Source organism: Pteropus medius, unplaced genomic scaffold (assembly GCF_902729225.1).
Source record: "Pteropus medius unplaced genomic scaffold, Ma_sr-lr_union100, whole genome shotgun sequence".
In the NCBI taxonomy this organism is placed as follows: domain Eukaryota; kingdom Metazoa; phylum Chordata; class Mammalia; order Chiroptera; family Pteropodidae; genus Pteropus; species Pteropus medius.
Window position 1 is genome coordinate 24,260,214 of NW_024354500.1, and position 23,246 is coordinate 24,283,459.

Here is a 23,246-nt window from a genome sequence, read left to right on the forward strand (position 1 = left end):
GAAAAATGTGTAGATAATGAGAGTATCTATCCATAAGATTTCTATGCAGGTAAAACAGTTAAGATGGAACTTAGTCGGTATCTGATAAATTATGAGAATAAAATGAATGATAGTCAAAATTAATATCATCATTATTTGTAATAATATAAATATTTCAATATTGAGAGTGAGAATAAAAGAAAGTTCATGTATCTCTTGAAGAGATAAGGTCTTCCATAGCTTATTAGTAGAGAGATATTCAATAAATAGAAGGCTCTTAGTTATAATTTCCTACCACATGTTTATGATCCTATATATGCAGCAAATAGTCATAGGGACATGCTCTAGACTCTTCCCAGGATCTCATATAATTTTAGTTATGCAAATAACTCAATGTTTCATTAATGGTTCAAAATTTTTAAATGGCAAAAATGGCCTCAATTCTTTGAAATGTTTTCTTATTAAAAAAAAAAATACAGCAACCTATAACATAATGTTTGACATTTATCCCTCTTTCCTGAGTTGTATATAAGACGTAGAATACTTAATATACACTATGTATGTATCCAAGACTGCCATATACATAGTACTATCCATACAAAGCTCTACATGATCTGGCCCCAACTACTTTCACAACTTCTTCAAAACTCTGTTCCCCTCATTCAATAAACTCCATCCATATTGGTATGCTTTCTGCTGCACTCTAACATTTTGGGTCAATTTTTTCCATATATATTTGCACTGCTCCTACTAACTATAATATTTCTCCTGCTGATACTTAAATAGTTGTCTTTCCTAAACTTAGTGGTCAAATGAAATGTATCTCTCTCTTGAGAGATTCCTTTATTGGTTATTTTGTTGGTATGTATTAGTATGTGTGGGATGTAAGTAACATTTGCTTCAAATGGGATGAAATTAAATAATAAAGAAATGTATTTTACATGAAAACAAATCTTCAGATACAGATAGGTTTCAGAATTGATTGATTGAGTGGCTTAATGATACCAGTAGAAATTTATGTTCAATCTTTCTCTCCACCCCAACATCAATTAACTAGTATCATCCTAACCCGCTTTCTCTGTGGTTATAGAATGGCTTCAAGAAAAATGTTTTCCTGTTTCTATCACTATGTCTGAGACAATGAACCTTTCAAATTTCACTCATCCATGAAATAAAGTATTTTCTTTTTACCTGATTGGACAAATTTAGGTCATGTGACTACCATGGGTCTTATGCAGTCACCAAAAGTATATGTTCTCTGATTGACTATTTAAGTAAGAATTTATGCTAGACCTTTAAAAGGAATCATCTTCCCCTGTGACTAGTTTTTGCATGGTGACTGTGGTTATGTTGAGATGGAGTAAGAAAACAATGGTCGTTGATGGGAAAAAATATATATGTTATCCAATTTTTGTTAGACACTTCCAACCTATCACTTTTTATTAAATTCCTTTAATTTGGGTTTTTCATACCACTTACTAATATTTTTACTCACTCATTTTATTTATCATTTATAACCTCCACTAACTGGAAGCCTCATGACAGGGACTATATATGCTATGTTCACTACTATATCCCTAAATATTAGAATAGTATTGGCTCATAGTACACAATCAGTGAATATTTGTTAAATTAATTTATCTACTACTCAATCAGCTAACCAGAAAAGGAACTTGTTCAGAAAAAAAGAACAGAATAAATTAGAAGGTTGTTATTTTATATTCTGATTATATCTATCCCTGTCTGTCTGTTTGTATGTGCATTTATACCTGTTTAGGCTTTAAGTGTCTATATAAATTAAAAGTCACAGTTCTTTCTTTCTAAACATTCCTTTTGTGGTTGTTATACAAACTTGGCCTAGCTCAGTAACTAATCATGACCTGCAAACATTAATGTTGACTCAAACATGATTAAATTCTCACAGGAAGTAATTCATACATTAAGAGAACTGACTACATTAGAAGATAATTTCTAGGATTAATGTGAAACTGTCCCTGATCACACTGATAAATGAAGCTAATTTCTACATATGTATGGGTATGCCAAGTATATTATTGTGTTCAATGTATTGAATAAAGAAAAAAATAGTAATGTAGCTCTGAAAATGCACTATAAATTCTGGTCCAAGAGATTAGATATTTTAGATTCCACCAGGGAAAAATAATAAAACATAAATAGAAATAAATAATGGTATTATTTAATTAACTGGGAAGTTCAATATGCTCTAGAGACAATTTATTATAATAAATAGAGCATCTTATCCTTGCAGTGTATTGTAATGAATATAAATCAAAGAATTTTTCCTCAAATAAAAACATTCACCAATTCCTTATAAACTGTACCTAAAGGCCTCATTAGATTAATACTTTACTAGAATGCTTCATTATTTTGGCAGACTTTATATTGTGGGACATTTCTGCCACATTTGACATCACTGATCATGTGCTCTATTAGAAACACTCTCCTTTAGTTTGCATGAGATCTTTGCTCATTTCCTTGTCCTCATACCTTTCTAATCTTTCCTGCTCAGTATTCCTTACAGTTTCTCCTTCAAACATTTATCTCTGTTGAGGGTTACCAGAATTTTCTTCTCACCATAATTCTCTCCAAGCATGACATATTCAAAAAGTATGTCACCATTTCTCCTAAAAGTATTCTTTTAATAATTGATCTCTCATTTGGCAGCAAGATCATTCAATCTGCTACTCAAGCTGGAATACTTGGGTTTACCTATAACTTATAACTCTCCCTTTCTTGCCACATCTGTTGAATCCAAAATCGTGCCCTTTTTGTCTCCACAATATATTTCATTTCTATGTTTTTCATCTCAGTCCTACCACTGATCTAATTAATACTCTCATTTATCTCTATTTTGAGTTGCCTCTACAGTCTTCTAATATTATTCTGTTCCCCACACAGCCAGTAGATTGAGAATCTCATTTAAATTCATTTTTTACAGTTGTTTAGAAAAATGTCTGAAATAAGATAGAATGAAAACTATGAAGTTAATTGATTAACCTGGTCATACTTGTGCTGGGTTTTTGTTAATAGTTGCATATTTTTAGGCTAGACTCACAAATATGAAAAGTACCAACTTTTGGATGGTAGATGATGTTTAAAAATAAATTGTTTTGCCATATCTTTAGAGAATAACAATCAACAGCACAGAGTTCAATAATACAGAAAAACAATATATTATGATTACAATGCTCAATTCTTCCTATGCAACTGATTCTTTTTTAATCCTAAAGCAATGTATATTTCATGCCATTCACCTACTCAAAAAATTTGTTACTGTTTTTTGCTTCTAATATCATGCCTAAATGAATTAATTATTCAAAACACTGCAATTTTGCCCTACTCTATCTTTTAAATCATATTTTCTACTAATTCCTCATAAAACACCTGATTTAATCAATGTTTTCTTTTGGAACCCCCAAAATAACTTGCATACTTTTCACTTTTCACTTCTGCTCTTTTAATTACTTTTTGCATGTCATGTTGCCACTATTCAATTCTGACCTTCAAATCTTATAGATCTTTCAAGGCTTAATTCAAGTCTTGCTATTTTCCATGAAGTCATCCCTGAACTTGGGGCATCTATCTCTACTGAACTCAAAAACTATTATTTAAAATTTTAATTTAACTGGTGCATGTAATCTTTTAACTTTTTGTAATTATATTTTAATTTAAGTATGATTTTTGATTGTCCTATGCTTTGCTCCTGAGGGCAGATACTGTATTTCTTACTTATTTATAATGTATTCATTGTCTTCAATGATCTATAATGGCCTTGTGTTAAATTTTGAAGATAAAGTTTTAATTCAGTAATGACATTACTGAAGTCCTTGTTTTCCCATGTTTATTTGTACTCCAATAACACAATCAGTTTTTAAATATGTGTTGATTGTTTAAAAGAACACATTTAAATAATTATTAGAGAGCAAAGTTATGCAGCATCTCTACATATCACTTATCAAAAAAAAAAGAAACTTTAGAGGTAAAACATGTTAAAATTCAAATGATTTTGCGTAATCATGTTAAATATTCATTTTGTTTTATCTTAGTAAATTATTTTAAATTATTTATAAAACCCTATTAAAGTTGTCTACCATCACTCAAAATAATATAGTTTTCTTTTTGAGACACTGATACAAAATGCACCAATTTGCTTATAAAAACTACTTTAAAACTTTTATTCTAGAGACAAGACTAACTGATCTGTACATATCAATATGGTCAGTAGCTGAAATAGTCAAAATAGAGTAACATGAATCCATTTTCCAACTGTGCCAAGACATCAGCTGAAATACCCTCCTCATAACTTAATGAAGCACTAAGGTATGATGCTCAATACAATTTAAAACCTTAAGTATAATTTTTAATTTTATAAGTTCAAATTTTGCAGAAATTTCTTTCTTAACTTTTAATAGTCGTACATGGTTGGAAAACTGCAGGATTAAAATGGTACAAAAATAGTAGTAGAATATTCTTTTCCACTTTTTTGGCTGTAATGAGTTATAACATAGTTTTGTTGAATTTATTGAATACCTCTACATTTTCCTGGCCATGTTCATTTGGAATACAATAAAATGGTGGCACCTGACATATATATCTTTTTAAATTAGCAGAATATAAGACAGCCTTGATATTCAAACTGTCTTGTTAGTATATTCTGTAGAGACTATTGTCTAAGTAAAATTAGAAACCTGGCGAAACAGGAGGCATTTAATAAAACTTTTTTTATGACACACTTTTTTTTTCAATTAACTTTGCACAGAGATCCAGACTTAGCACTGTGATAGTGTAATTTATTATTTTTTCAATTATTAAAATATTTTTCTAGACTTTTCAAAACTATCAGACATTTCCCTTCTAAAACTATAAACATTATAAATTAAGAAGTTTCATTTTTTTCTTAGATTGGTGAGTCATTTAAAATTTCTAAACGTTGACTATTTACAGTCTCTTTTTAAATCACAAAAGTTTTGAAACAACTATTTTATGAAAAATATTGAATACATTTCCAAAGAGAAATTAGAGCACTCTGACAGAAGATGTCATGTATTACTGGGAAATCTCCATAATAATATATTTTTTTAAAAAAAAAGCAAAACCAATGTAGGCAAGAAAAACTTCCTTCTACATTCTGAGTTCCATGGCTGACTTAAGAAGTACACTGTCATGACAGATTAAGAGAAACGCATGCAAATGTAATTTAATAACTTTTGTATATACATGAAAATCACTATGGGGAGTTCTCCAGTACCTCAGATACTATAGGATTATGATTCTCTACAACTTTAATCAGGTATATTGAGATACACAGACCTAGTATATTCAAACTCAGCCCCCATTCTTAGATCCTTATAGCCTGATTCCACACTCTTCACTGACCTTCTGTTTGCCTGGACTTCTGCCTTATACTTCATATTATATTTCTTTTTTAAAGATTTGCCCCATTTTCAATCACAGAAATATGTCTTTGAGAGAACTTTCATCAGACCTGTTACTGAGAACTTGCCCTTTCAAGGTGTGTGTCTAGTTCCAAGTTCCTGGGCATAAATTTCATCCCATTTCTTACTCAACTTAAGCCAATATCAAGGCAGAAAAACATATTATTTTATTTGGCTTGACTTTTTACTTATGAATGCAGATTGAACTTAGTGGCCATTACTTTTTTCATAAAATCGACAAACTATCCTAGAATATACTCAAGAATCAAGAATCTACTCTAGAATATATTCAGAAATAAAGTTCCAAATTCTGTTTTTTTATTTTAATATTTCCCCATTTTAGTAATTAGAGTAATAGTTTCTATATCTAGACTTACAGCTCTCCACATAGTGCTTATCCATTCCCTATGATTCAAAAAAAATTCCAAGACTGAATTTTGTTAATAACTTTGGAAATGATTACTATCTGCTAACCAAAATGCATTATACCCTTCTTTTCAGGGACTGAGTTCTAGCTAATGCAAAGTGAATAAAAATGACATTTGATATAGTCAAAGCTAACCAACAAAATTTTTCTATGGCTGCTTCTCCATGTCTTTTCCCTTTCTGAATGATTACAGTAGTAGCTGCTGACTCTTCTTCCCAATGAATTACTTTAGAAATATGGTTTTGAAAATTGGAGAAGCTCTGTAAGCCCAAGGTCCTGAATTACTATGTGAATGAAAACCATTCTGACAATCTCTTCAATCATCCAGGGCTGGTTCTTGAGCAAAATGTTAGTTTGGAAACATGATCGCACAAAAAGTGTTTGGTTAGGTGTTTTCTGTATTTTCATTAGGAATCTAAAAATAATAAATTGCTAACTCCTGCTGATTCATTCATCCTCTTATTTTTTTATTCTTTCAATATTTAGTTTAAAACTTCATAACTTTTTGTTTCAATAACTGAAGGAGCTTCCAAACTAGTTTTCCAAATACTGGTGTTCTTCTATGTAATCCACTAACCAATGGCAGTCATTATGACCATCCAGTAACCTTTTTAAGCCCCAATATACTTATAATTCATTAAATACTATTTTATCTTTCAGTGCTATTCAATAAAAGTAATCAAATTCTAGATAGTTATATTTATAAAGAAGATGGATCATGAGGTAGAAATAGATGTGAATAGAAGATTCACTTGTAGTGAATCTTTCCTACAAGATCTTTTAAAAAGACTGTTTCTACATATACAACATCTGTTCCATAGTCTTTTTTCATGCTCTCGTTTCAAAAACAACTAATTACAAGGCTAGTTCCTATTTAAGACTTGTTGGCAGTAGGGAGAAGAAGTCTCATTTTAGATACGACATAGTGGGCAAGAGGTTTCTGGGCTGTTGTGGATTTTACAATGTAAAAGTTGCTTAGTTATAGAGGTCAATTACCCCACATAACAAATAATCATCCAAGTGCCAATAAAATAGATGAGAAAATAATAAATAAAAACATACAAAGTATGATAGATTACCCATCTCTGAATTACAGAAATAAACAGTGGCATTTTCTCTGTTACTCCAAAGAATTTCTCATTTAGACAGATACAAAAGAGGATTTATTCATGGTAGGATCTTTCTTTTCTTTGCATTCTAAATTAAGCAACAATTTTCAGGTCAAAATATCCCTGAAATTACCGGTTAATTTTCAAATTGTCCTTGGTGAAATTATGCTAGTTAGAGAGAAACACATATGAATTAAACGTGAAGAAAGCTTTGTCTGGTTAGAAGGTCCAATGAGACTGATTAGACCTTAAAAGAACTTGAATAATTTGTAAGAACTCTGTTATAAAAACCAAATGCCTCTCTATAATCTGGTTATAGACCAACGATTGCCAATTATACAGCAATAAAACATTCAGTGTTACACAGAGATAACCAAATAGCGCAGTTCTCAGCCACACACATAAATGAACAGGTGTGACCAGCAGACTGTAATTTGACAATTCTTAATCCAGACAAACGTAAAATGGACAAAGAAAGCAAAGAAAAGACATAGGAAACTCCTTACAAGGTTTTGAAAAGTTGGCCATGGGAAAGTTTAGTCAATACAGATACAAATATGATAAGACTTTCTGATCTTATCAGCCCTTGGAACCATCTTGAAGAACAGAGTTAGATGTATGGTTATTCTGTCTTATGTACTTCCTCTTACAGACTCAAAGCTATAGTGTTGCCATTTAAAGTTACATAGTCACCAAAGATAAGAATTTTCAATTCATGAGTAAATAAATACTTTGTAAAATAGGACTCCCCATTCTTAGGAGATGAAATAAATTTAGCATTTAGGATTTAGATGAGAGATCAGTAATCTGGGTCTCTAAAAGAGTAGATGCCAAATATTTTCAGCTGTGGGAACCATATTGTCTCAGTCCCAACTATACAACTCTACTGCTGAGGCAGAAAAGAAGCCATACACATAATGAATAATTATAGCTTGCAGGCCATAGCATGACAATTCTTGATCTAGACAAACAGAAATCAGAACTCAAGCCAAATATGGGCATAATTTGTTGTAGTGGTCAACTGGACAGGATACTTACAAGGACTTAGAGGAAGGCACTGTTTCTGAGCAAAATATCTTAAACTGTGCCAACAAAAAGATATTGGGAGGCCCTTGGGGTGATCTTCAGGGTTAACAATTATAGTCTTCCCCCACAGACCACCAGAAAAATCTATTGACTAAGTCAACCAAAATCTATTAAATTTGCTACAACAACAGAGAACATTCCCTTGACACAGTTTTAGTGTCTCAAACAGAGGAAGTTAGTGAGGGGTATTTATAGGATTATTAAGTCTCAGTTTACAGTGGTTTACAGTGGGTCTTTTGAGGTGGGGAAATATTTTAGAATTGAATAGTGTTTTATACAAAAGTATAGGATTGTCAGACAAAGTGGGCTGGGGATTTTGAGATACATTTTGATGGAACTGTTGACATGATAAGTGAGCTGTTTCTCCAGGTGTGAAAAATGTTGTCTGACAGCTGTTTGCTCAAATGAGCAAAATGTTTTCTCAGATACTTTTGTTGCAACAACTTGAAGCAAGAAGTTATTTCTCGGTTTGTAGTCATAACTTCCTGGGTGAAGATTTCTTGGAACAAATAGTTAAGTTATTTTGACACAGGTGTTTCTAAGGTAGGAGGAGGCAAGAGCACTTTTCAGAAGAGAAAGGTGCCAACTAGATGATACTTTTGTTTTCTGCTTACTTTTTCTCCCAACCAATCAGTGGACTCTATGGAACCAGAATTGTGACTATTTTAATATTCAGAGCCCTAATAATTATGGCTATTAATTTTAAAAGACTTTATTTGACAGAAAAAAAAAGATAAGTACAAAGTATAGAGGGTACTGTAATACAGCATGCAAAAATCTGCTCTGGAATGGAGATGTTATCTCCCACCTACAGAGAGTGTTTCCAGGTGATAAGTCTTGGTTACAAGCCTCAACTGAAGAAATCTACTTTTCTCAATGTCATCCTTCTTCTGTGGGAAGATAGCCCAATGATCTATCACACAGGAGTATAAAGCTCCTCCTTACAATTCAGGACAATTCTCACATGCCATCCTAATGCCAGAAATTCCTGTAAGGTCAGCTGAAAACTTTATTGGGACTGCATTAGCTCAATGTTTCCCTATGTCTAAATTTCTTCTTTTCTTTCTCTTCCAAGAATGTTGATTCCAAGTGCACTGCCCCATAAATGTCCTTCATAGTTAGCTACTACTTGTTTTCTGCTTCCTGTAGAACCCAACTTAAATGTGTTGGGGACAGGAATGGTTCAAAAGCAAATTTAAGATAAAATTTGGAATTGAAACACTCACTACCTTAACAATAACAGGAATCCTGTCTTTGGAGGTAGATGAAGAATATGCAGTGCCTGACAAAAGGTAGCTGTGTAATTTATAAAAATTTCACTGGTAGTAAACCAATATAATATATTGTGAAAGGAACATATTCCCTGACACAAAGTGTGAAATGTTTAGATAAGAAATATAATAGAGAATAATAGTAGCTATAAAGACAATGAAATTGGGTGGTTATTGCTATGTTTGTATTGTATTGTTAATACAATCTGAAGAAAAAAATAGAAAGCAGAGAATAATTATTTAACAATTAAAATTAAGTGTACTTTTACTCCTGGATGTAAGATAACTGAAAGTCATATTACTCTTACTTTATAATGAAAAAGAGCACAATTAACTTCAAATTCAGGACTTTTCTTTTTCGAACTAATTGCATAGCTTAGGTTATAGAACAACAAACTAACCAAAATCTAAAAACAAATGATTTCCATCAGGAAAGATGAGATGTGAGTATTTGCTCATATGAGATTCAAGCAGACATCAGGAAGATGAGTTCCTACAGGATAATTAATTTGATAAAGGCTGAATCTGGCCTTAAACATTTATTCTTAGTATCAATCTGTGACTTGGGGCTAGAGAAATGGAGCAGGTCCACAACCCCTTGAAGGCAATTTCTCCACAAACCCCACTGAGCACTCACAGAAAAGATCAGAAAGAGCCCCGAGTATTCACTGAGGTGCAACTCTGGGTTGTGGGAATAGTAGCTGTACAGAAAGTACAAGAAACTTTATCCAGATTTTTCTCTCCATCTCCATTATGAAACAAAGCCTTTATCTGTGGATTTAAGGACACGAAGTATCTCTGCCCTTAAAACACTGGTGAAAACTCACTGCATTTGGGAGAGAGAGAACAGTGAAAAGAAAAGTGTTCCTGGGGAAGGGAAAGAATGTGCATCTGCCCCAATTATAGTCATTGGAGGGAGAGGAAAAATAAGGACATATTATTGAGACCCAGGAACACAGAGGATACCTAAGAGTGAGTTTAATTAGAACAACAGAGAATTAAGTCCTCTATCCTCCTGACTGTCAAGTTAACAAAATTTAAATAATAAACCATAGCAGATTACTCCTGAAAGAAGGACAGGAAAGGAACAGGAGAATGCTAACGATTTTCCATGAGACATAGCATAAAGGGAAAACCTAGATTTCACTCTTCAACAAGATTGCTCTGAAAAATCAATCTGCAGCCCTAATACAAGATATGGCTGTGGAAATTTGAAACCAGTAATACATTGAGCCATAGCAACCAAGAAAAAGAAAAATAAATCAAATTCAACTCTACTCATAATATGAACTTAATGCCCTGCTTTAATACCCATTGCCAGGCATAAAACTGTCTCTACTGTTGTATACAAAATATCTGGCTTTTAACAACAACAAAGAGGCAGTGAAAAAAAGGTCACTCAAAAGATACCTAACAATCGGCAGAACCACACATTAAACAATCTGACAGAATTTGAAATAACTAAAATTATATATGAATGTTGCTAATTTTAAAAAGGAGATGAAAACTAAAAAAAAAATCAAAATGGTATAAAAAATGTAAAATGTATGGCAAAAAATGTCTTTGACAGGCACTTCAGTAGACTCAATATATCCAAGGAAAGAATCAATGAGCTTAAAAATGAGTCATTAAAAATTATCCATATTGAAACACAGTGAGGAGAAAGAAGGGACAGACAAAAAAATCTAAAGATTACCAAGAGCTATAAATCAATATCAGATATTGTAATATGTGGAAAACTGAATCCCAGAAAAAGAATATGAAATATTTCCAGACATAATAAATGAAGATTTTCAAAAATCAATGACAAAGAACAAACTATATATATATATATGAAGCATATGTAGTACCTAACAAAAGGTAGTTGTGTAATTTATAAAAATTCACTGGCAGTAAATCAGTATAGCATATTGTGAAGAGAATACACTCCCTGACACAAAGTGTGAAATGTTTACGTAAGAAGTATAATAGAGAAAAAATAGTAGCTATAAAGACAATGAAATTGGGTAGTTATTGCTGTCTGTACTGTATTGTTAATACAATCTGAGGAAAAGAATAGACATTATATATATATATATATATATATATATATATATATATATATATATATATGTGTGTGTGTGTATATGTGTGTGTGTGCGTGTGTGTTTGTGTGTGTGTGTGTATATATATATATATATATATACAATCTTGAAGGAAGTCAGAAAAAGAGACAGTTTACATGGAGAAAAAAACTGGACTTCTAGTCTGAAACTATGTAAATTAGAGGACAATGGAAAGATACTGATAAATAAGTGGAAGGAAAAAAAATATCAAACCATAACCTAAAATTCTATCTTCATCAATAAACAAATAGACTGGAAATAAAGGATGAAAAAAGATATAGCATGCATGCAAGAAGAAAATATAAAAGAGCTGAAAATGACTATATTAATTCTGTCAAAATTGGGTTTAAAATAAACTATGCTACTAGAGACAAAGAAAATAGTTCATAATGATAAAAAGTATCCATTATTATGAAGAATAAAAATTGTAAATATATACACACATAAAAGCAAAACTCAGAAATACAGAAAGCAAATTCTGAAAGAACTGGAGAGAGGAACAGACAAATTAACAGTAATAGCTGGAGGCTTTAATACCCTACTCTTAATGATAGATATATTTACTAGACCAAAAATCAGCGAAGGTGTAGAAGGCGTGAACAATAAGAATAAATGGAAGAGTAAAGCAATATCAGCCTGAGAAGGGCATCATAACCAATGTCTTAGAACCCTCAGGATCATTACAGGAAATAAACCACTAGAAGGTAAGAGGAATGAATAGCAGAGGATGGAGATAATGATGGTTTTGTTGTGGTCCTGAAATTAGCTGCAGAAGCAAGCGAATACTGATTCCACCAACCTTCATCTTCTAAGTGCCTCAGCAAGAAAGAGCCATTGCAACCACATGAGGAACCACTCCCAGAACCTATTCAAATAAGTGGACTGTAGTTTCCATTTTGATGCACTGCTCAGTTCTCACTTCAAAATGACCCCCCCCCACCAATGAAACAACTGTGAATGCTGTCAAAATTCATTTTCAACTTTAAGCCCTATTTCCAGATTGCTATGCTGAGAAAACATGCCTTAACTGACATTATTGTCCCATCCAGTGCCAGCTTCACTCAATGACTGATCAACATGGAGATAATATGGCTCGGTTATCTCTTCCTAACTTGTGGCAATTCTGATGGGCCATCAGAGCTTCAGAGCACTCCAAAGGTGCACTTTTTGTTAGGAGAGAAAGTCATCTTCTTCCTTTGCCCAATTTATTTTGCTCCCTTCCACAGGTGTTAATCTCAAGAAAACTTCCCAATAAATATCCTGCAAATAATGTCTGTTTCAGAATATGTTTCCTAGCACCAGAGAAGTCAACCTGCCGCGGTAAGGTGGAGAGTTATTTTTTTCTAATTTTCAATGTAAAATATTACACCTATTAGTGGGCACGAATTTTCAATGTAAAATATTACACCTATTAGTGGGCACGAATTTTTTCCATTTCATTTTTTGGCTCTTAGAAATAACAACATGCTTTTTTTCTGGACTTGTCATTCTTTAAGTCTCAGCTCATCTCAGGTTTACCTTACTGAAAATATTTTAAGATTTCATATACACAAAATTTTAACATTAGCAGTACCTTGAGCAACTACTCAGATTTCTTAGGTATTTCATTCTTTTCTTCCTCACTGATACTGTCACATATTATTTGATCAGAATTTCCTCAACACATTTTTGCATTCATTTTAAGCTATAGTCACATCTAAATATAACATGGAATTACATATTATATTTTTGTGACTTTTTGAATTCTACTTTCCTAATACCTTTTGTTCAAGTCTGACAATTCTTCACATTACTTGTCCATTATGAACACTAAAATGTAGCAGCCTCTTCCTTTTAGAGTCCCTTACAACATAAATTTGTTTTTTATTATTGGTCACATTAAAAGCAAAATAGTAATATCTACAATCACTTCTACTTTCAAAGAGATGAAACAAAGCCTATTTTCTCCCTGCCAGTGAATAAAAAATTTCATAACATGACATACATACAATATCAAAAATACCATGTTATAAATCATTTGACAATTTACATATTTTCTATTTTTACTGTAGTCCATTTGGCACAATTTAAAATGCTGGCAGCAAATTATATACTGTTTCACTTCTATATTTTAGATTTACATATGACTGCTAATTTATATGAAATGCAAAAGTAAAAAACATTAAAGAATTAACTAGTGAAGAGAGCAGATATATAGAAAAAATAATCATTTTATTCAGTTTTTGTTTATTTATTAAGTGCCTACTGTCTGCCAGGTTGCGATTATAGGCAGTAGGGATACAGAAGTGATAAAGATAAAAAATAAAATAAAACCAGAGAAAATCTCTGTTTTCATGGAATTTATAATTTAATAAAGTGAATAGGCAACAAACATAATAAATAATTGAATTATTTAGGGCATGGACTGGCAAGCTTTTTATTGTAAAGAGCCAAATAGTGCATACTTTAGTCTCTGTTGGCCAAATGGTCTCTCTCATAACTACATGAACCTATTACTGTAGGGGCAAAGAAACCACAAACAATACACAAATAAATAGGCATGATTATGTGCCAGTAATATCTTATTTACAAAAAAAAGTACAATGGAGAAAATTAAGCAGAACAAAAATGATAGGGAATGTGTGTGCAATTTTAAATAAGGTGGTCAAATAATGGTCATTTTGAAGGTGAAAGCTGAACAGATTTAAAGGACGTAAAGGAGCAAGTCACTTGGATGACCAAAAGTAGAATGGCTCAGAGAGCAAAGAATGTATACAAATAAATCTGTTGATTACTAAATTGTAATGTGATAAACCAGGGCTGATATTTTGTAAGTATGTGCCACATATAGTTGTCCTTTTTGTGTGTTTTTTAAAGCTAGTGTCTGTTCTGTTCCTATACAATATACATTATTAAATATTTGGACATCATCAAAACATATTACTATATGAAAACCATGTAACCATAGGATATAAATTTGGAAATCTAGAAATTTGAAGTTCAGCAATAAATTATTATTTCATACTTATGTCCCATTTACATATTGCCTAATTTACAGATATAAAATTCTAACTATTTGTAGGCTTCTTTTTTAATATTTACAAAATATGTCAGTTCGAGAAGAAACTATAGTCCTGTTGATAACAAGATTTTCTCAGAGTAAGCTACTTACAAAATGATTTTATTATATTTAAAATGCAGCAAAAAAATTTCCTTCTGAAAGTGACATCATTAATTAATAATTTATAATCATGAAATATATTTAACATCAAGAGAAATAAACTAAATATCTTTTAGGATTTTCACTAGTTCTTTTGGGTAGGAAATAGTTTGAAATAATGTGATGCAATACATGTAAGTATATCTTTATTTCTGCTCTGTGTATGAAAGAGGGATTTTAAGTCATTAGTTGAGACTTAATTTCCGTCTTCAAATAATTAGTTTTGACTTTAAAGTCTTACATAAAATTATTCATCTATCTCTCATAATTTTTGTTATCAGATGTATGTCATTTATTCATATCAATGAATAAACAGATGCAATTGTTTAGATAATAAAATGGCTTGTTAGTAATTTTTTATAAACTTGATATCGGAAATAGCATCCACAACTAGGTGGGAATTTCATTTTTCATATTAATTTTGATTTTAAAATTACCAAAATGAGACTAGTTAAAATTATACAGTATTTGAAAATTTAATTCTAGAAATTAAAAGATATTTATGCTGGCATATTGATAGGGAAAAATGATTCAGTATAATAGGAAATGCTAATCTTAACATTGTATATATTTTAGCTGGCTTTAAACAAAGAAAATAAATTCCATACCTTTGACTTAAATTTTGAAAGTAAATTGTTATAAAAAAACAGAAAAAGAATAGATGCTGGTATCATCCAATTGTCTATATTTCAACATTGACTTTATTAAATTTATTACTGATGCTACTTTAGAGTTTGCTTTTATACAAAATGTATTTCATTTAAATATGTAATATATAAAAATATGAAATAATGTATTATTTAAAATGTAAGCAGAATATTTTCACAATTCAATATAAGCTTGCAGTTGCCCCTCATTTTAGTGTCATGAAACATTAGGGAAAGATTAAGATATCTATAGCATTTTATACAGTTTTTACTTAAAAACATACTGATATCTTACAGTTGATTAATATTTTCCATCTTTCTGTCATGTCCTCTCCTGCCACAATGCTGCCTAGGATATATAAACAAATATATGCAATTCTATTATTACCACAAATAGCAAGAGAAAAACAAATAGAGCCTTCACACATTGAAGTTTCCATTAGATATTTTTAATTCAGATATTTATTTCTAAAGAAAGTAAAAAATATTATTTTGACTAAGAAGTTACCAGGTGGTGAAATAAAAACATATTTTATTTTTAGAGCTTAAAATGCCTTTTAAAAGTTCAAATTAGAATTATTATTTTATCAAAATTATGTGTTATGTAAAATATATAAATTATTGATATTGTTAATGACCAAGACTATGAAGTCCTTAGTTAGGCTACCTGAATTACAATCTGGATTCCAACACCTACTAGCCATATAACGTTTTATTAGTAGTAGTTTCTCTCTTATAAATTCGTTGGGTGAATTAAATTACTTAATTCCTGCAAATAGAGTTTGGCACAAAGTATATGCCATGTAAGTGTTTGAAATATATATATATATTTCAAATATATATATATGTGTGTATATATATATATATATATATATATATACTTTTTTTGAAAATTAGATACCATACCAATCATACTTCAATAGTATCAGTATAAAGAAGTTGTGAGTCATGAAGAATGGTTACAAATATGTGATTCTTTCACAGTCATTCTAAACATAAATATAAATAAGAGGCAATGGAATATTTATAATTTTCCTATCATTGTAAGTCTGATATGATGAACTGATGGCTTTAACAATCAGATTCTTTGAGCCTTAAGAAATATATTCATGAATATATGAATATGTAGACATTTAAAATTTTCTACATTTCAAAGAAATATCACTATCCTAGTGTTTCATGTAAAATGATTATACACATTACTCTATATTATTTTAATAACACTACCATGTGATAGAAATGGAAGATATTGCTAACCATACTTCACTGATGAATAAAAACTCTAAGAGGTTTGTAGCAAGTTAGTAGTGCATCTAGACTAAAATTCACTGTTTTCATTATAGATCCCCAACTATTTCATCACCATGTACTTCTTAAAATTAGTGCTAATTGCCATCTTCCAACATATTTCATGGAAATCAAGAGAAGAAGGAGAGCTGCATGGAAAGAATTTCATTATTAGAGAAAAATAAAGGTTACCTGACTTCAACATTTTAAATCAATAAAGACAGAGATTCGAATGTGGAACAGATGAAATAGAGGAATAAACGAAATGGGTTCTCAAAACATAATTATCTCAGATTCTATCTGATCCTGTGCTTTTCAACACAGGAGATGAGGGAGTAACAAGTGAGAGAAGGACAAGCTGAAGGATGTATCTTGAGGAGTCAGGACACATTTATCTCATGATAAATGGGGGTAGAATACTCTTTTAATAGGTGGAATTCAGAAATATTAAACTTCCTTCAATGTATAGGAAATTCCTAACTACAGATTATTATCTCACCCAAAGACCCATTAATATCTCACAACTGATAAGGTTTGTAAACTTATGTATTTCAACTACTGACAAGATTTGTTAGTTTACTAACAAATCTTGAGAAATATGAATATTTCATGGATTAAGAATTTTATAAAAAGTATTTTACCATATATGCTTATTTATTGTGTTCTTCAAAATTTTTATAGTTTTTTTATTTTTCACTAATACTTTTCATGAGCAAGTAGGAAACATATGGCTTAGGATTTAATTTCCTTTAAGTTTTTGGCAATTCAAAAACAATCCTTCTTTCCTAATAACCCCAGTAGTTGAAATACATAAGTTTACAAACCAGAAAGAGTTCCATTGGAAAATTACAAAATTCAACAAAGCCATAATCAGAACTATTTTTATCTGAGTCACCTCTCTCAGAGTGAGGTATTAATGTGTTAGACTCTGAGTAACAAAAACAAGAAACAATGCTCAAATTAAGAGAGACTCGTATTTCTTTCAAATAATGAAATAAATGCATAGTTGGGCTTTTCAGGCCAACTCAATGACTTTATTGATTTTCTGCTTGCTTCCATATATGTGCTCTGTCATCCTTAGGCTTCCAACCTCAAAGTAACCTCATGCTTACAAGATGGCCACTAGGATTTTCACTGTCCCATTTGTCTTTCAGTCAGTGAGAAAAACGAAAGAAAAATGACATATGCCAGTTGACTTAAACTCATTCTTTTGGGCTCTCATTTTTCATGAACTAAAACTATGGTTAAAAGCTCATTGGCCACAACTTAGTTACAGGCTAGCCTATTTGTACAGGGGATTGGAAAATGCAGTTTTCTTTACCAGGCACATTCCACTCACAACAAAATCTGCTTTCTGCTGGTGAGGAAGAAGATAAGAATCAGTATAGAATAGGCAAATGTCAGGTTCTGTCATGAGGATTAAGGACAACAATTAGACAATTCAGAGTACACAATAAGGAAAAAAGAGATTGTGAGATGAGGTAAGGGCGATTGGGTCACTTGGCATAAAGCTCAGGCCTTTGAATGCCAGGAGGTATGCAGGCAGAAATGGCAGTGAGCGGGAGGTTCTGCCAGTTTGTTGATATGGTCCTAGCAAACAACATTTTGGCAGAGGAAATATTGGCTCTAAAAAAAGATTACTGCAGTGCTAATTGTGAGTAGTTCAATCTGGAATGATAAGGATCTAGTCATAGAATATGATTCCCTAAACAGCTAGTAACTTGTCAGTCAGAATCATATTTCTAACTTGTTATTTTTTCTTTTAATTTCCCTCCATAGAAAATAAGTTAAAATACAAAAGTTAACCTTTTTATTCAAGAGTCATATTAACAAATTTTCCATTAACTTTTTTGAGTATTATGAAAAGAAAATAAACACATTCCCTCAAAAATTGTTTACCATCTATTCATATGTAACAATCTTGCACAATTTTAGACACCTCAGTAACAGAGCCAGACAGAATTCAAATCCATTTCTGTCTCAGGCCAACTCTTTTGTATTTAAACAATATATTACAGCAATATCTCTAGTATTTTGCTGAACTGCTACATTAATAGATATAAAGTGACTAGATGATGAAAGGGCATCAAAATGCACTATTCAATTCTCAAAGCACATGAAAAAGCATGTTTCAATCTGGGCAAAGAGAGCTATGAATGTCATTAGCAAACTTCTGGACAGCTCAGATACAACAGGGACTTAAACCCTGTAGACATATTAAAGAAAGGCGGTAACTTGGAAAACTGAATATAGGAGGACTACTTGTGGGGAAAAATGATTAGAGCTACTTGGGTTCATCCTATAAGACAGAACTAGGTCTAATTGGTGGAATCTATAATTGGCTTGACCTATAAAATCAACAAATTATTCTTGGAATTTCCTATCTCTCTTTTCTTTTCAGGGCCAGCTTTTCCTTACCGTCTAGGTCTCAGCTTATATGTCACCTGCTCCCAGAGCCATTCCTAATCATCCTTTCTACAATATGTCTGTCCGCTCCTATTAATCACCATTTTACCCACTTTTTTTGTTTCCTTTGTAGCATTTATTTTAGTTACTAAACATTGCATTATGCTATGTAATTATTTTAATGTGTCTCCCAAAATAGAATGTAAGTCCCCTGGGAGCAGAGACTGTTTCTGTCTTGTTCTCTTATGTTTCTCTAGAGGCTATCACAGTGCCTAGCAAACAGAATTCTTATTAAATAGTTTCTGAATAGATGATTGAAGAAATGACTACTGCTAAAACTTGTCTATTCATTCCAGATTTTTTTCTTGCTTATATTTTAAATAGTTTTGTAGTCATAAATATCACAATATATGTTTACCTGAAATTTTTATATTTCACAGTGAGGGAAAAAAAGAAAGGATAGGAAAGAAGACATGGACATTATTCTTAAACCTTGGTCAAGAATTTGAGTGATAAAATAGAAGATTATTGAAGCTCAGAAAGCTCTTCTAAACTTCCTTCTCTCAATCACTGGATGTTCAAATATGGAACCAGTGATATTGGATCAGATGGATTTGGGCATTGCAAGGGCACAACATTACTGCAAAAAAAAGGTAAGAAACAGAATGTGCTTTCCCACGGATAGTTTACTTTTTCCTATTTTGTGAACTCTTACAAGTTTAGAGAATATACGAAGTGCACAACCACATTAATAACAGAGCGCTGCTCAGTGTAAAAAACTTTTTGTTTAGAAAAAATAATTCAATTAATCTATGGGAAGAAAGGAAATAAGTTGGATGATATCAATATAGAATAGCAGCTTGGGCTCCTTTATTTTGATCTTTTCAGTTATGACCTCACAGAAATATATGGTATATAATGAAGACTGGGAATGTCTTTTATTTTTAAATCAATAATTTAAATCCAGCTGCTTCATTAAAGTTGGTATTTTATAAGATTATTTTTGCTTCCTGTATCTTTTATCTGATGCAGAAAGTAGATGTTAGAAAACTGACAGGTTCTATTTCCCATGCTGAGGCATGCTCAGGGTTTCTTTCTATTTGGAGGCCACCATCGTTCTTGGTTTCTGGAACACCCAAATCTCTGGCACCGTTGGATGTCCAGCAGCTTCCTTGGCATACCGGACCGAAATCTCTATATTCCATAACAAAGCAGCCAATCTCAAGGACCTGGGTCATAGAAAAGAGAGAAGGCCATCTCCTTAACCCTGGCTGTCCATCATCTGAGAGAAGCAGAGCGGGAGGGTAGGAGCAAACATTTGAGTGAAGTCATCGCTGGAGAAGGTGGTAAAGCAAAGCTAGAGTTGCCTAGTGGCCTTGTTTTGAGAAACAAAGTATAGACTTCCTGTTTGTGATCCAAAATGGATGCTTTTGAAATAATTTATATAGACTAGTGGAAGGCAGTTGTTCATTACATATTATTCAAGATTAAATATCCTATTTGGTTATTCAAACCAAATCAGGCTTTAAAAATAGACCAAACTAAAAATAGATCAAATGAGTACATTTCAACAGAACAGAAATTGCAGGATGATTATGCCACTTACTGACACAACACTAAACCCAAGGACTCCATTAGTATATTTCCAGATTCCTTTGTGTTTTAACAATTAGAGAATGGTTAAAATGAAGATATGTCTACAGTTTCCAATATTGATTAAATTACATTGTCTATAATAGTTACAAATCAGTTTAGACAGTTTGCTCTATTTTTCTATGCCTTCTGCCTTTTAAATCATCTTTCACAAAATTTATATTTAGTTTTTTTCCAAAATATTAATACTTAGAATATTAACTCTTGTGAATTATCTTTCCTTCCATTACTATTGAGATTATCATGGATTTTGAGTGGTGTGGCCCAGCATTTCCATGGGTCATCTTCTATCACGTGCTCAGGGCCAAGGGAAGTTTAAAATTCTCTTTTTTAAACATGTTGGCAGAATAGAGTGGTGTGGCCCAGCATTTCCATGGGGCATCTTCTCCCACATGCTCAGGGCCAAGGGAAGTTTAAAATTCTCTTTTTAAAACATGTTGACAGCCCTGGCGATTCAAGCCCACAATTCTCTTATGGTGAGTACCTTTCCAACATTTTTTGCACAACAATGATGATCCCACCAATGAATCCAATAGCTAGTAAGACCCCAACTATGATTCCAACCACAGTCACTATTGCCAAGCTCTCTTTCTCAACTGTTGATTGTGCCTCTCCACCCACTTTCTCCATGGAGTGACTAGTTACTATATTTGGGGTTGTGGTGCTCTGGCTTTCTTCTTGGGAGTAGACTGTGCTATCTGGAGTTGGCAGATCCTATATGTAAATGTCTGTTATACTATCCATACTTGTTGGCACCAGAGTTGTCAAGCCAGCAGACTGGTAGGGCTTCTCACTGGCCCCTGGGGACACAATGCCATCTTCCACATCTGAAGTCATAATGTCATCTTCTTACAAACTGTGCTGGCTCCTTCCGCCAGGATCCAGAACAATGCACTTCTAAAAGGGAAGAACAGACTAGCACTTCCATATCTTCTTAGCTGATTTGTTTTATTTATGGGGCAGCAGCTAGCTTCTGTGCCAGTGAAGATCAAAAAGCTCTGCAGCCACAGGCTGTAGTGTGGTGGAGTGCAAGAAGTGGGATCTGGAATGTGGGGAACAAAAGCCCCAGTGCAGGAGGAGACCTCCAAGTACCTTCACCTGCGAGAGCTGGAGGAGCAAACTTTGCAGTTGAGAACTTTCAAAGCAGTGTCAACATTTATTTCTCCCAATGAGGGTGGGGAACAGTCAGCTGTAAAGTTGTTTCAGTCTGGGGTCACTAGGCCTGCCCTCTGGCTCTGTTTGGTTAGAGTGAATAAAAGATGACCTCAGGCCAGGTTTAAAATTACAGGGCTGTGCCTGGGGTTGGGGAGGAGTAGTGGGGAAGGTGCCAAGGTGGAGGGCCTTAAACCCTGGCAAATGGCTTTTAGTCTATTCCCAGTAGGATGGAAAGCGCATGTATGTGGGGGTGGGGGTGGGGGTCTGGGGTGCATGCAATAAGTGGTTTATTTAAATTGTAAAAAGCTATTCACTGCTATGTTTGTTTGTTTGTTTGTTTTTTTAAGTGTAAAGCATAGCCTAAGTTTTTCTTATTATGAGAAGTAAACCATTCTTTATGTGGCCAGTAATTTTAGAATGAAATATGGGATTGTTCTTGTTAATATTGAATTTGATGACAAACAAAAAGAAAAAAGTGACCATCCTCATCTGGGTGGGCCAGAGGCTGCTTCAGTTGATAACTGTACCCGTTTCTAGGGGACTAGAACAGGTGTTCACCAAGGGCTGCCAGAGAGAGCTTAGCAGACTCCGTGGCTTTGGCGGTTTGGGGAAAAAGATGAGCTTGAGTTCCACCTCTCCAGACTTTGGATAGAGTGCCGTGATGCTGGCATCCATGGAAGGACATACATGAATGTTCACACGCCATTTCTGGCTTGACGACAGAAGAGGCCACATGCAAGTACCAGAGAGTAGTCCCTGGGAACTGAGAGAGAGAACCTCTGCAGATAGCCAGCAAGAAAACAGAGACCTCAGTCCTACTGTTATCATTGAAGCGATCAGAATTCTGGTAACACACACACCTCTAGCTCCACTGCTGGAGAAATGAATTTCAACTCAGTGAATATGAGACATATTCCTTTATTAAAAGCACGTTATGAGATAGAAGACAAGTCAAGCTTAAAACTGGTTAATCATATGAAAGTGAGGTTACGTACCCCTAAGCAGGGGGTACGGTTATAGCCAGGGAAGATGGAAAGCTGTAACCCCGGGGGAGGGAGAGGTCTGTGTTATATTTGGAGCTGTGATGGAGGTTCCAAAGGCATTCCTAGGTGATTGGCAAGTGAGGTCATTCTGATTGACACCTAGCTGCTACATAACTCTTTGTCTAGTACATATATGCATACCTAGAATTTAGCCTGTTATAATTAGATTCTGAACTTCCAACCTAAACGTAGTATTATAATGACCTCTGCACAGGTGTCTATAGCCAGATTAGGCCAGCTAAGACTATGACCCTCTTTTCCTTTGTCTCTGGGAATGCAGGGGGAATTCTCTAACTACCAATAGGATATTCTTTGGGCGGTCTCTAGGCTGAACCTTATTCCTTTGTTCCCTCTGTCATTCATGTCTGACTACAATCATACAGAACTGAATTCTTCCAACAACCAAAATATTCCTGGAAGTAT

General features: G+C 33.0%; 1 pseudogene; it reads right to left on the reverse strand.

The window, feature by feature from the left end:
- Positions 1–21,096: 21,096 nt before the first annotated feature.
- On the reverse strand, positions 21,097–22,455 carry LOC120595052 (podoplanin-like; annotated as a pseudogene).
- Positions 22,456–23,246: the final 791 nt, after the last annotated feature.